The 13331-nt window shown below is 68.0% G+C and overlaps 11 non-coding genes across 11 annotated transcripts; all 11 read right to left on the bottom strand.

The window, feature by feature from the left end:
* Nucleotides 1-460: 460 nt before the first annotated feature.
* On the bottom strand, nt 461-533 carry TRNAK-UUU (transfer RNA lysine (anticodon UUU)). Its single transcript has one exon. It is a non-coding gene; the product is annotated as a tRNA-Lys (tRNA).
* Nucleotides 534-1660: 1127 nt separating this feature from the next.
* On the bottom strand, nt 1661-1733 carry TRNAK-UUU (transfer RNA lysine (anticodon UUU)). Its single transcript has one exon. It is a non-coding gene; the product is annotated as a tRNA-Lys (tRNA).
* Nucleotides 1734-2861: 1128 nt separating this feature from the next.
* Nucleotides 2862-2934, bottom strand: TRNAK-UUU (transfer RNA lysine (anticodon UUU)). Its single transcript has one exon. It is a non-coding gene; the product is annotated as a tRNA-Lys (tRNA).
* Nucleotides 2935-4062: 1128 nt separating this feature from the next.
* Nucleotides 4063-4135, bottom strand: TRNAK-UUU (transfer RNA lysine (anticodon UUU)). Its single transcript has one exon. It is a non-coding gene; the product is annotated as a tRNA-Lys (tRNA).
* A 1128-nt stretch (nt 4136-5263) lies between these two features.
* TRNAK-UUU (transfer RNA lysine (anticodon UUU)) lies at nt 5264-5336 on the bottom strand. The gene has a single exon. It is a non-coding gene; the product is annotated as a tRNA-Lys (tRNA).
* Nucleotides 5337-6464: 1128 nt separating this feature from the next.
* Nucleotides 6465-6537, bottom strand: TRNAK-UUU (transfer RNA lysine (anticodon UUU)). Its single transcript has one exon. It is a non-coding gene; the product is annotated as a tRNA-Lys (tRNA).
* Nucleotides 6538-7665: 1128 nt separating this feature from the next.
* TRNAK-UUU (transfer RNA lysine (anticodon UUU)) lies at nt 7666-7738 on the bottom strand. Its single transcript has one exon. It is a non-coding gene; the product is annotated as a tRNA-Lys (tRNA).
* Nucleotides 7739-8866: 1128 nt separating this feature from the next.
* Nucleotides 8867-8939, bottom strand: TRNAK-UUU (transfer RNA lysine (anticodon UUU)). Its single transcript has one exon. It is a non-coding gene; the product is annotated as a tRNA-Lys (tRNA).
* Nucleotides 8940-10067: 1128 nt separating this feature from the next.
* TRNAK-UUU (transfer RNA lysine (anticodon UUU)) lies at nt 10068-10140 on the bottom strand. The gene has a single exon. It is a non-coding gene; the product is annotated as a tRNA-Lys (tRNA).
* Nucleotides 10141-11268: 1128 nt separating this feature from the next.
* TRNAK-UUU (transfer RNA lysine (anticodon UUU)) lies at nt 11269-11341 on the bottom strand. The gene has a single exon. It is a non-coding gene; the product is annotated as a tRNA-Lys (tRNA).
* Nucleotides 11342-12469: 1128 nt separating this feature from the next.
* Nucleotides 12470-12542, bottom strand: TRNAK-UUU (transfer RNA lysine (anticodon UUU)). The gene has a single exon. It is a non-coding gene; the product is annotated as a tRNA-Lys (tRNA).
* Nucleotides 12543-13331: the final 789 nt, after the last annotated feature.

Below are 13331 nucleotides of genomic sequence, written 5' to 3'. Positions count from 1 at the left end.
GGACGCTTCACGTGGGTCAGGTCCCAAGCGGCACCTGGGGAACAAAGCTGTGGCAGCGGACGCGTGTCCTCGACGGAGCCAAAGCAGGCGAGATCCGTAGGACGGAGGGAGCGCCCTTCTGGCTCCCACGAGAGGAAGCCAAGGGGGCGGGGCGGCCGCCCGTTGGTCCCGAGGGCTCGGAGCCAGAGGTGCCCTTTTGGCCTCCCTCTGCTTTGTCTGCACCCCGGCGTCGGCTCGATAGACGGAGCCGCGCGACGGGGCCCTGGTGGAGGCCCGGAGGCCTTTTTTTCCTGCAGAAGGGGAGGCCAGCGGGGAAGTTGCCTGTGGAGCGGCAGGCAGGAAACGGCCCCGGGGGAGGAAAGGCCAGGTAGTGAAGAGGGAAAAGGAAGACTCCCTGGAGGAAGAGAGACACGGGAGAGCCCCGCAGAAGAGCCCCGGGGAGGGGCGTAGGGCCCTTTCTCGCCTGACCAGGGACTTGAACCCTGGGCCCTCAGATTAAAAGTCTGATGCTCTACCGACTGAGCTAGCCAGGCTCACGGAGAAGGGGCCCCCGTTGGGGTCTCTAGAGACACTGGGCAGGAAAAGGCGACCGGTAGGCAGGACTCCACAGCCCTCCGGCTCCCAGAAGCCCGCGGGCTCAGGCCAGGCCTTCCCCGAGTAACCCACCGTCCCCTTGTCATGCCACGCTGGGGAGCTTTGGCAGCCCGGCTCAGCTGTCCCGGCGGAAGGGCGCCGGAAGACCGAGAGGCTGCCGCGCCTTCTCGGCCTTGCCTCCCTGTTACCGCCTGCCTCTGAGGCACCCGCGGGCCTAGCCCTGACAGAGACCGCAGAGCGAGCCACCCCCGGCTGCCGCGCTTCTCGCAGACGCTCCCCGCCTCCTCCAGCCCATGGCCGTCGTCCCCGCTTCCCAGAAGCGAGGCCGGGGGAGCTCCTTTGCCCGTGCCACGCTCCCGGCTCCTGCGCTGGCGCTCGGAGCCGAGCTGGGGCGGGCGCTCCCTTTGGCTGCTCCCCCGGGAGAGAGGGCCAAAGGGGCGATTTGGACGGCACGCTTTCTGCGCTTCCGGCCCGTGTCGCTTCTGGAGGGAAATGCCCCCCTATTCCCTTGACCCGCGTACGTTGAAAACGGAAAAGGAAGCCACCAGGACACAGCGCTAAGTCCAAGTCGAGGCCGAGGGGCCTAAAGCGGCCGTGGGAGCGCAGGGACGCTTCACGTGGGTCAGGTCCCAAGCGGCACCTGGGGAACAAAGCTGTGGCAGCGGACGCGTGTCCTCGACGGAGCCAAAGCAGGCGAGATCCGTAGGACGGAGGGAGCGCCCTTCTGGCTCCCACGAGAGGAAGCCAAGGGGGCGGGGCGGCCGCCCGTTGGTCCCGAGGGCTCGGAGCCAGAGGTGCCCTTTTGGCCTCCCTCTGCTTTGTCTGCACCCCGGCGTCGGCTCGATAGACGGAGCCGCGCGACGGGGCCCTGGTGGAGGCCCGGAGGCCTTTTTTTCCTGCAGAAGGGGAGGCCAGCGGGGAAGTTGCCTGTGGAGCGGCAGGCAGGAAACGGCCCCGGGGGAGGAAAGGCCAGGTAGTGAAGAGGGAAAAGGAAGACTCCCTGGAGGAAGAGAGACACGGGAGAGCCCCGCAGAAGAGCCCCGGGGAGGGGCGTAGGGCCCTTTCTCGCCTGACCAGGGACTTGAACCCTGGGCCCTCAGATTAAAAGTCTGATGCTCTACCGACTGAGCTAGCCAGGCTCACGGAGAAGGGGCCCCCGTTGGGGTCTCTAGAGACACTGGGCAGGAAAAGGCGACCGGTAGGCAGGACTCCACAGCCCTCCGGCTCCCAGAAGCCCGCGGGCTCAGGCCAGGCCTTCCCCGAGTAACCCACCGTCCCCTTGTCATGCCACGCTGGGGAGCTTTGGCAGCCCGGCTCAGCTGTCCCGGCGGAAGGGCGCCGGAAGACCGAGAGGCTGCCGCGCCTTCTCGGCCTTGCCTCCCTGTTACCGCCTGCCTCTGAGGCACCCGCGGGCCTAGCCCTGACAGAGACCGCAGAGCGAGCCACCCCCGGCTGCCGCGCTTCTCGCAGACGCTCCCCGCCTCCTCCAGCCCATGGCCGTCGTCCCCGCTTCCCAGAAGCGAGGCCGGGGGAGCTCCTTTGCCCGTGCCACGCTCCCGGCTCCTGCGCTGGCGCTCGGAGCCGAGCTGGGGCGGGCGCTCCCTTTGGCTGCTCCCCCGGGAGAGAGGGCCAAAGGGGCGATTTGGACGGCACGCTTTCTGCGCTTCCGGCCCGTGTCGCTTCTGGAGGGAAATGCCCCCCCTATTCCCTTGACCCGCGTACGTTGAAAACGGAAAAGGAAGCCACCAGGACACAGCGCTAAGTCCAAGTCGAGGCCGAGGGGCCTAAAGCGGCCGTGGGAGCGCAGGGACGCTTCACGTGGGTCAGGTCCCAAGCGGCACCTGGGGAACAAAGCTGTGGCAGCGGACGCGTGTCCTCGACGGAGCCAAAGCAGGCGAGATCCGTAGGACGGAGGGAGCGCCCTTCTGGCTCCCACGAGAGGAAGCCAAGGGGGCGGGGCGGCCGCCCGTTGGTCCCGAGGGCTCGGAGCCAGAGGTGCCCTTTTGGCCTCCCTCTGCTTTGTCTGCACCCCGGCGTCGGCTCGATAGACGGAGCCGCGCGACGGGGCCCTGGTGGAGGCCCGGAGGCCTTTTTTTCCTGCAGAAGGGGAGGCCAGCGGGGAAGTTGCCTGTGGAGCGGCAGGCAGGAAACGGCCCCGGGGGAGGAAAGGCCAGGTAGTGAAGAGGGAAAAGGAAGACTCCCTGGAGGAAGAGAGACACGGGAGAGCCCCGCAGAAGAGCCCCGGGGAGGGGCGTAGGGCCCTTTCTCGCCTGACCAGGGACTTGAACCCTGGGCCCTCAGATTAAAAGTCTGATGCTCTACCGACTGAGCTAGCCAGGCTCACGGAGAAGGGGCCCCCGTTGGGGTCTCTAGAGACACTGGGCAGGAAAAGGCGACCGGTAGGCAGGACTCCACAGCCCTCCGGCTCCCAGAAGCCCGCGGGCTCAGGCCAGGCCTTCCCCGAGTAACCCACCGTCCCCTTGTCATGCCACGCTGGGGAGCTTTGGCAGCCCGGCTCAGCTGTCCCGGCGGAAGGGCGCCGGAAGACCGAGAGGCTGCCGCGCCTTCTCGGCCTTGCCTCCCTGTTACCGCCTGCCTCTGAGGCACCCGCGGGCCTAGCCCTGACAGAGACCGCAGAGCGAGCCACCCCCGGCTGCCGCGCTTCTCGCAGACGCTCCCCGCCTCCTCCAGCCCATGGCCGTCGTCCCCGCTTCCCAGAAGCGAGGCCGGGGGAGCTCCTTTGCCCGTGCCACGCTCCCGGCTCCTGCGCTGGCGCTCGGAGCCGAGCTGGGGCGGGCGCTCCCTTTGGCTGCTCCCCCGGGAGAGAGGGCCAAAGGGGCGATTTGGACGGCACGCTTTCTGCGCTTCCGGCCCGTGTCGCTTCTGGAGGGAAATGCCCCCCCTATTCCCTTGACCCGCGTACGTTGAAAACGGAAAAGGAAGCCACCAGGACACAGCGCTAAGTCCAAGTCGAGGCCGAGGGGCCTAAAGCGGCCGTGGGAGCGCAGGGACGCTTCACGTGGGTCAGGTCCCAAGCGGCACCTGGGGAACAAAGCTGTGGCAGCGGACGCGTGTCCTCGACGGAGCCAAAGCAGGCGAGATCCGTAGGACGGAGGGAGCGCCCTTCTGGCTCCCACGAGAGGAAGCCAAGGGGGCGGGGCGGCCGCCCGTTGGTCCCGAGGGCTCGGAGCCAGAGGTGCCCTTTTGGCCTCCCTCTGCTTTGTCTGCACCCCGGCGTCGGCTCGATAGACGGAGCCGCGCGACGGGGCCCTGGTGGAGGCCCGGAGGCCTTTTTTTCCTGCAGAAGGGGAGGCCAGCGGGGAAGTTGCCTGTGGAGCGGCAGGCAGGAAACGGCCCCGGGGGAGGAAAGGCCAGGTAGTGAAGAGGGAAAAGGAAGACTCCCTGGAGGAAGAGAGACACGGGAGAGCCCCGCAGAAGAGCCCCGGGGAGGGGCGTAGGGCCCTTTCTCGCCTGACCAGGGACTTGAACCCTGGGCCCTCAGATTAAAAGTCTGATGCTCTACCGACTGAGCTAGCCAGGCTCACGGAGAAGGGGCCCCCGTTGGGGTCTCTAGAGACACTGGGCAGGAAAAGGCGACCGGTAGGCAGGACTCCACAGCCCTCCGGCTCCCAGAAGCCCGCGGGCTCAGGCCAGGCCTTCCCCGAGTAACCCACCGTCCCCTTGTCATGCCACGCTGGGGAGCTTTGGCAGCCCGGCTCAGCTGTCCCGGCGGAAGGGCGCCGGAAGACCGAGAGGCTGCCGCGCCTTCTCGGCCTTGCCTCCCTGTTACCGCCTGCCTCTGAGGCACCCGCGGGCCTAGCCCTGACAGAGACCGCAGAGCGAGCCACCCCCGGCTGCCGCGCTTCTCGCAGACGCTCCCCGCCTCCTCCAGCCCATGGCCGTCGTCCCCGCTTCCCAGAAGCGAGGCCGGGGGAGCTCCTTTGCCCGTGCCACGCTCCCGGCTCCTGCGCTGGCGCTCGGAGCCGAGCTGGGGCGGGCGCTCCCTTTGGCTGCTCCCCCGGGAGAGAGGGCCAAAGGGGCGATTTGGACGGCACGCTTTCTGCGCTTCCGGCCCGTGTCGCTTCTGGAGGGAAATGCCCCCCCTATTCCCTTGACCCGCGTACGTTGAAAACGGAAAAGGAAGCCACCAGGACACAGCGCTAAGTCCAAGTCGAGGCCGAGGGGCCTAAAGCGGCCGTGGGAGCGCAGGGACGCTTCACGTGGGTCAGGTCCCAAGCGGCACCTGGGGAACAAAGCTGTGGCAGCGGACGCGTGTCCTCGACGGAGCCAAAGCAGGCGAGATCCGTAGGACGGAGGGAGCGCCCTTCTGGCTCCCACGAGAGGAAGCCAAGGGGGCGGGGCGGCCGCCCGTTGGTCCCGAGGGCTCGGAGCCAGAGGTGCCCTTTTGGCCTCCCTCTGCTTTGTCTGCACCCCGGCGTCGGCTCGATAGACGGAGCCGCGCGACGGGGCCCTGGTGGAGGCCCGGAGGCCTTTTTTTCCTGCAGAAGGGGAGGCCAGCGGGGAAGTTGCCTGTGGAGCGGCAGGCAGGAAACGGCCCCGGGGGAGGAAAGGCCAGGTAGTGAAGAGGGAAAAGGAAGACTCCCTGGAGGAAGAGAGACACGGGAGAGCCCCGCAGAAGAGCCCCGGGGAGGGGCGTAGGGCCCTTTCTCGCCTGACCAGGGACTTGAACCCTGGGCCCTCAGATTAAAAGTCTGATGCTCTACCGACTGAGCTAGCCAGGCTCACGGAGAAGGGGCCCCCGTTGGGGTCTCTAGAGACACTGGGCAGGAAAAGGCGACCGGTAGGCAGGACTCCACAGCCCTCCGGCTCCCAGAAGCCCGCGGGCTCAGGCCAGGCCTTCCCCGAGTAACCCACCGTCCCCTTGTCATGCCACGCTGGGGAGCTTTGGCAGCCCGGCTCAGCTGTCCCGGCGGAAGGGCGCCGGAAGACCGAGAGGCTGCCGCGCCTTCTCGGCCTTGCCTCCCTGTTACCGCCTGCCTCTGAGGCACCCGCGGGCCTAGCCCTGACAGAGACCGCAGAGCGAGCCACCCCCGGCTGCCGCGCTTCTCGCAGACGCTCCCCGCCTCCTCCAGCCCATGGCCGTCGTCCCCGCTTCCCAGAAGCGAGGCCGGGGGAGCTCCTTTGCCCGTGCCACGCTCCCGGCTCCTGCGCTGGCGCTCGGAGCCGAGCTGGGGCGGGCGCTCCCTTTGGCTGCTCCCCCGGGAGAGAGGGCCAAAGGGGCGATTTGGACGGCACGCTTTCTGCGCTTCCGGCCCGTGTCGCTTCTGGAGGGAAATGCCCCCCCTATTCCCTTGACCCGCGTACGTTGAAAACGGAAAAGGAAGCCACCAGGACACAGCGCTAAGTCCAAGTCGAGGCCGAGGGGCCTAAAGCGGCCGTGGGAGCGCAGGGACGCTTCACGTGGGTCAGGTCCCAAGCGGCACCTGGGGAACAAAGCTGTGGCAGCGGACGCGTGTCCTCGACGGAGCCAAAGCAGGCGAGATCCGTAGGACGGAGGGAGCGCCCTTCTGGCTCCCACGAGAGGAAGCCAAGGGGGCGGGGCGGCCGCCCGTTGGTCCCGAGGGCTCGGAGCCAGAGGTGCCCTTTTGGCCTCCCTCTGCTTTGTCTGCACCCCGGCGTCGGCTCGATAGACGGAGCCGCGCGACGGGGCCCTGGTGGAGGCCCGGAGGCCTTTTTTTCCTGCAGAAGGGGAGGCCAGCGGGGAAGTTGCCTGTGGAGCGGCAGGCAGGAAACGGCCCCGGGGGAGGAAAGGCCAGGTAGTGAAGAGGGAAAAGGAAGACTCCCTGGAGGAAGAGAGACACGGGAGAGCCCCGCAGAAGAGCCCCGGGGAGGGGCGTAGGGCCCTTTCTCGCCTGACCAGGGACTTGAACCCTGGGCCCTCAGATTAAAAGTCTGATGCTCTACCGACTGAGCTAGCCAGGCTCACGGAGAAGGGGCCCCCGTTGGGGTCTCTAGAGACACTGGGCAGGAAAAGGCGACCGGTAGGCAGGACTCCACAGCCCTCCGGCTCCCAGAAGCCCGCGGGCTCAGGCCAGGCCTTCCCCGAGTAACCCACCGTCCCCTTGTCATGCCACGCTGGGGAGCTTTGGCAGCCCGGCTCAGCTGTCCCGGCGGAAGGGCGCCGGAAGACCGAGAGGCTGCCGCGCCTTCTCGGCCTTGCCTCCCTGTTACCGCCTGCCTCTGAGGCACCCGCGGGCCTAGCCCTGACAGAGACCGCAGAGCGAGCCACCCCCGGCTGCCGCGCTTCTCGCAGACGCTCCCCGCCTCCTCCAGCCCATGGCCGTCGTCCCCGCTTCCCAGAAGCGAGGCCGGGGGAGCTCCTTTGCCCGTGCCACGCTCCCGGCTCCTGCGCTGGCGCTCGGAGCCGAGCTGGGGCGGGCGCTCCCTTTGGCTGCTCCCCCGGGAGAGAGGGCCAAAGGGGCGATTTGGACGGCACGCTTTCTGCGCTTCCGGCCCGTGTCGCTTCTGGAGGGAAATGCCCCCCCTATTCCCTTGACCCGCGTACGTTGAAAACGGAAAAGGAAGCCACCAGGACACAGCGCTAAGTCCAAGTCGAGGCCGAGGGGCCTAAAGCGGCCGTGGGAGCGCAGGGACGCTTCACGTGGGTCAGGTCCCAAGCGGCACCTGGGGAACAAAGCTGTGGCAGCGGACGCGTGTCCTCGACGGAGCCAAAGCAGGCGAGATCCGTAGGACGGAGGGAGCGCCCTTCTGGCTCCCACGAGAGGAAGCCAAGGGGGCGGGGCGGCCGCCCGTTGGTCCCGAGGGCTCGGAGCCAGAGGTGCCCTTTTGGCCTCCCTCTGCTTTGTCTGCACCCCGGCGTCGGCTCGATAGACGGAGCCGCGCGACGGGGCCCTGGTGGAGGCCCGGAGGCCTTTTTTTCCTGCAGAAGGGGAGGCCAGCGGGGAAGTTGCCTGTGGAGCGGCAGGCAGGAAACGGCCCCGGGGGAGGAAAGGCCAGGTAGTGAAGAGGGAAAAGGAAGACTCCCTGGAGGAAGAGAGACACGGGAGAGCCCCGCAGAAGAGCCCCGGGGAGGGGCGTAGGGCCCTTTCTCGCCTGACCAGGGACTTGAACCCTGGGCCCTCAGATTAAAAGTCTGATGCTCTACCGACTGAGCTAGCCAGGCTCACGGAGAAGGGGCCCCCGTTGGGGTCTCTAGAGACACTGGGCAGGAAAAGGCGACCGGTAGGCAGGACTCCACAGCCCTCCGGCTCCCAGAAGCCCGCGGGCTCAGGCCAGGCCTTCCCCGAGTAACCCACCGTCCCCTTGTCATGCCACGCTGGGGAGCTTTGGCAGCCCGGCTCAGCTGTCCCGGCGGAAGGGCGCCGGAAGACCGAGAGGCTGCCGCGCCTTCTCGGCCTTGCCTCCCTGTTACCGCCTGCCTCTGAGGCACCCGCGGGCCTAGCCCTGACAGAGACCGCAGAGCGAGCCACCCCCGGCTGCCGCGCTTCTCGCAGACGCTCCCCGCCTCCTCCAGCCCATGGCCGTCGTCCCCGCTTCCCAGAAGCGAGGCCGGGGGAGCTCCTTTGCCCGTGCCACGCTCCCGGCTCCTGCGCTGGCGCTCGGAGCCGAGCTGGGGCGGGCGCTCCCTTTGGCTGCTCCCCCGGGAGAGAGGGCCAAAGGGGCGATTTGGACGGCACGCTTTCTGCGCTTCCGGCCCGTGTCGCTTCTGGAGGGAAATGCCCCCCCTATTCCCTTGACCCGCGTACGTTGAAAACGGAAAAGGAAGCCACCAGGACACAGCGCTAAGTCCAAGTCGAGGCCGAGGGGCCTAAAGCGGCCGTGGGAGCGCAGGGACGCTTCACGTGGGTCAGGTCCCAAGCGGCACCTGGGGAACAAAGCTGTGGCAGCGGACGCGTGTCCTCGACGGAGCCAAAGCAGGCGAGATCCGTAGGACGGAGGGAGCGCCCTTCTGGCTCCCACGAGAGGAAGCCAAGGGGGCGGGGCGGCCGCCCGTTGGTCCCGAGGGCTCGGAGCCAGAGGTGCCCTTTTGGCCTCCCTCTGCTTTGTCTGCACCCCGGCGTCGGCTCGATAGACGGAGCCGCGCGACGGGGCCCTGGTGGAGGCCCGGAGGCCTTTTTTTCCTGCAGAAGGGGAGGCCAGCGGGGAAGTTGCCTGTGGAGCGGCAGGCAGGAAACGGCCCCGGGGGAGGAAAGGCCAGGTAGTGAAGAGGGAAAAGGAAGACTCCCTGGAGGAAGAGAGACACGGGAGAGCCCCGCAGAAGAGCCCCGGGGAGGGGCGTAGGGCCCTTTCTCGCCTGACCAGGGACTTGAACCCTGGGCCCTCAGATTAAAAGTCTGATGCTCTACCGACTGAGCTAGCCAGGCTCACGGAGAAGGGGCCCCCGTTGGGGTCTCTAGAGACACTGGGCAGGAAAAGGCGACCGGTAGGCAGGACTCCACAGCCCTCCGGCTCCCAGAAGCCCGCGGGCTCAGGCCAGGCCTTCCCCGAGTAACCCACCGTCCCCTTGTCATGCCACGCTGGGGAGCTTTGGCAGCCCGGCTCAGCTGTCCCGGCGGAAGGGCGCCGGAAGACCGAGAGGCTGCCGCGCCTTCTCGGCCTTGCCTCCCTGTTACCGCCTGCCTCTGAGGCACCCGCGGGCCTAGCCCTGACAGAGACCGCAGAGCGAGCCACCCCCGGCTGCCGCGCTTCTCGCAGACGCTCCCCGCCTCCTCCAGCCCATGGCCGTCGTCCCCGCTTCCCAGAAGCGAGGCCGGGGGAGCTCCTTTGCCCGTGCCACGCTCCCGGCTCCTGCGCTGGCGCTCGGAGCCGAGCTGGGGCGGGCGCTCCCTTTGGCTGCTCCCCCGGGAGAGAGGGCCAAAGGGGCGATTTGGACGGCACGCTTTCTGCGCTTCCGGCCCGTGTCGCTTCTGGAGGGAAATGCCCCCCCTATTCCCTTGACCCGCGTACGTTGAAAACGGAAAAGGAAGCCACCAGGACACAGCGCTAAGTCCAAGTCGAGGCCGAGGGGCCTAAAGCGGCCGTGGGAGCGCAGGGACGCTTCACGTGGGTCAGGTCCCAAGCGGCACCTGGGGAACAAAGCTGTGGCAGCGGACGCGTGTCCTCGACGGAGCCAAAGCAGGCGAGATCCGTAGGACGGAGGGAGCGCCCTTCTGGCTCCCACGAGAGGAAGCCAAGGGGGCGGGGCGGCCGCCCGTTGGTCCCGAGGGCTCGGAGCCAGAGGTGCCCTTTTGGCCTCCCTCTGCTTTGTCTGCACCCCGGCGTCGGCTCGATAGACGGAGCCGCGCGACGGGGCCCTGGTGGAGGCCCGGAGGCCTTTTTTTCCTGCAGAAGGGGAGGCCAGCGGGGAAGTTGCCTGTGGAGCGGCAGGCAGGAAACGGCCCCGGGGGAGGAAAGGCCAGGTAGTGAAGAGGGAAAAGGAAGACTCCCTGGAGGAAGAGAGACACGGGAGAGCCCCGCAGAAGAGCCCCGGGGAGGGGCGTAGGGCCCTTTCTCGCCTGACCAGGGACTTGAACCCTGGGCCCTCAGATTAAAAGTCTGATGCTCTACCGACTGAGCTAGCCAGGCTCACGGAGAAGGGGCCCCCGTTGGGGTCTCTAGAGACACTGGGCAGGAAAAGGCGACCGGTAGGCAGGACTCCACAGCCCTCCGGCTCCCAGAAGCCCGCGGGCTCAGGCCAGGCCTTCCCCGAGTAACCCACCGTCCCCTTGTCATGCCACGCTGGGGAGCTTTGGCAGCCCGGCTCAGCTGTCCCGGCGGAAGGGCGCCGGAAGACCGAGAGGCTGCCGCGCCTTCTCGGCCTTGCCTCCCTGTTACCGCCTGCCTCTGAGGCACCCGCGGGCCTAGCCCTGACAGAGACCGCAGAGCGAGCCACCCCCGGCTGCCGCGCTTCTCGCAGACGCTCCCCGCCTCCTCCAGCCCATGGCCGTCGTCCCCGCTTCCCAGAAGCGAGGCCGGGGGAGCTCCTTTGCCCGTGCCACGCTCCCGGCTCCTGCGCTGGCGCTCGGAGCCGAGCTGGGGCGGGCGCTCCCTTTGGCTGCTCCCCCGGGAGAGAGGGCCAAAGGGGCGATTTGGACGGCACGCTTTCTGCGCTTCCGGCCCGTGTCGCTTCTGGAGGGAAATGCCCCCCCTATTCCCTTGACCCGCGTACGTTGAAAACGGAAAAGGAAGCCACCAGGACACAGCGCTAAGTCCAAGTCGAGGCCGAGGGGCCTAAAGCGGCCGTGGGAGCGCAGGGACGCTTCACGTGGGTCAGGTCCCAAGCGGCACCTGGGGAACAAAGCTGTGGCAGCGGACGCGTGTCCTCGACGGAGCCAAAGCAGGCGAGATCCGTAGGACGGAGGGAGCGCCCTTCTGGCTCCCACGAGAGGAAGCCAAGGGGGCGGGGCGGCCGCCCGTTGGTCCCGAGGGCTCGGAGCCAGAGGTGCCCTTTTGGCCTCCCTCTGCTTTGTCTGCACCCCGGCGTCGGCTCGATAGACGGAGCCGCGCGACGGGGCCCTGGTGGAGGCCCGGAGGCCTTTTTTTCCTGCAGAAGGGGAGGCCAGCGGGGAAGTTGCCTGTGGAGCGGCAGGCAGGAAACGGCCCCGGGGGAGGAAAGGCCAGGTAGTGAAGAGGGAAAAGGAAGACTCCCTGGAGGAAGAGAGACACGGGAGAGCCCCGCAGAAGAGCCCCGGGGAGGGGCGTAGGGCCCTTTCTCGCCTGACCAGGGACTTGAACCCTGGGCCCTCAGATTAAAAGTCTGATGCTCTACCGACTGAGCTAGCCAGGCTCACGGAGAAGGGGCCCCCGTTGGGGTCTCTAGAGACACTGGGCAGGAAAAGGCGACCGGTAGGCAGGACTCCACAGCCCTCCGGCTCCCAGAAGCCCGCGGGCTCAGGCCAGGCCTTCCCCGAGTAACCCACCGTCCCCTTGTCATGCCACGCTGGGGAGCTTTGGCAGCCCGGCTCAGCTGTCCCGGCGGAAGGGCGCCGGAAGACCGAGAGGCTGCCGCGCCTTCTCGGCCTTGCCTCCCTGTTACCGCCTGCCTCTGAGGCACCCGCGGGCCTAGCCCTGACAGAGACCGCAGAGCGAGCCACCCCCGGCTGCCGCGCTTCTCGCAGACGCTCCCCGCCTCCTCCAGCCCATGGCCGTCGTCCCCGCTTCCCAGAAGCGAGGCCGGGGGAGCTCCTTTGCCCGTGCCACGCTCCCGGCTCCTGCGCTGGCGCTCGGAGCCGAGCTGGGGCGGGCGCTCCCTTTGGCTGCTCCCCCGGGAGAGAGGGCCAAAGGGGCGATTTGGACGGCACGCTTTCTGCGCTTCCGGCCCGTGTCGCTTCTGGAGGGAAATGCCCCCCCTATTCCCTTGACCCGCGTACGTTGAAAACGGAAAAGGAAGCCACCAGGACACAGCGCTAAGTCCAAGTCGAGGCCGAGGGGCCTAAAGCGGCCGTGGGAGCGCAGGGACGCTTCACGTGGGTCAGGTCCCAAGCGGCACCTGGGGAACAAAGCTGTGGCAGCGGACGCGTGTCCTCGACGGAGCCAAAGCAGGCGAGATCCGTAGGACGGAGGGAGCGCCCTTCTGGCTCCCACGAGAGGAAGCCAAGGGGGCGGGGCGGCCGCCCGTTGGTCCCGAGGGCTCGGAGCCAGAGGTGCCCTTTTGGCCTCCCTCTGCTTTGTCTGCACCCCGGCGTCGGCTCGATAGACGGAGCCGCGCGACGGGGCCCTGGTGGAGGCCCGGAGGCCTTTTTTTCCTGCAGAAGGGGAGGCCAGCGGGGAAGTTGCCTGTGGAGCGGCAGGCAGGAAACGGCCCCGGGGGAGGAAAGGCCAGGTAGTGAAGAGGGAAAAGGAAGACTCCCTGGAGGAAGAGAGACACGGGAGAGCCCCGCAGAAGAGCCCCGGGGAGGGGCGTAGGGCCCTTTCTCGCCTGACCAGGGACTTGAACCCTGGGCCCTCAGATTAAAAGTCTGATGCTCTACCGACTGAGCTAGCCAGGCTCACGGAGAAGGGGCCCCCGTTGGGGTCTCTAGAGACACTGGGCAGGAAAAGGCGACCGGTAGGCAGGACTCCACAGCCCTCCGGCTCCCAGAAGCCCGCGGGCTCAGGCCAGGCCTTCCCCGAGTAACCCACCGTCCCCTTGTCATGCCACGCTGGGGAGCTTTGGCAGCCCGGCTCAGCTGTCCCGGCGGAAGGGCGCCGGAAGACCGAGAGGCTGCCGCGCCTTCTCGGCCTTGCCTCCCTGTTACCGCCTGCCTCTGAGGCACCCGCGGGCCTAGCCCTGACAGAGACCGCAGAGCGAGCCACCCCCGGCTGCCGCGCTTCTCGCAGACGCTCCCCGCCTCCTCCAGCCCATGGCCGTCGTCCCCGCTTCCCAGAAGCGAGGCCGGGGGAGCTCCTTTGCCCGTGCCACGCTCCCGGCTCCTGCGCTGGCGCTCGGAGCCGAGCTGGGGCGGGCGCTCCCTTTGGCTGCTCCCCCGGGAGAGAGGGCCAAAGGGGCGATTTGGACGGCACGCTTTCTGCGCTTCCGGCCCGTGTCGCTTCTGGAGGGAAATGCCCCCCCTATTCCCTTGACCCGCGTACGTTGAAAACGGAAAAGGAAGCCACCAGGACACAGCGCTAAGTCCAAGTCGAGGCCGAGGGGCCTAAAGCGGCCGTGGGAGCGCAGGGACGCTTCACGTGGGTCAGGTCCCAAGCGGCACCTGGGGAACAAAGCTGTGGCAGCGGACGCGTGTCCTCGACGGAGCCAAAGCAGGCGAGATCCGTAGGACGGAGGGAGCGCCCTTCTG

Source organism: Pelodiscus sinensis, chromosome 22 (genome assembly GCF_052426305.1).
Source record: "Pelodiscus sinensis isolate ZL-2025 chromosome 22, ASM5242630v1, whole genome shotgun sequence".
Taxonomy (NCBI): Eukaryota; Metazoa; Chordata; order Testudines; family Trionychidae; genus Pelodiscus; species Pelodiscus sinensis.
This window is presented reverse-complemented; position numbering and strand designations above follow the sequence as displayed.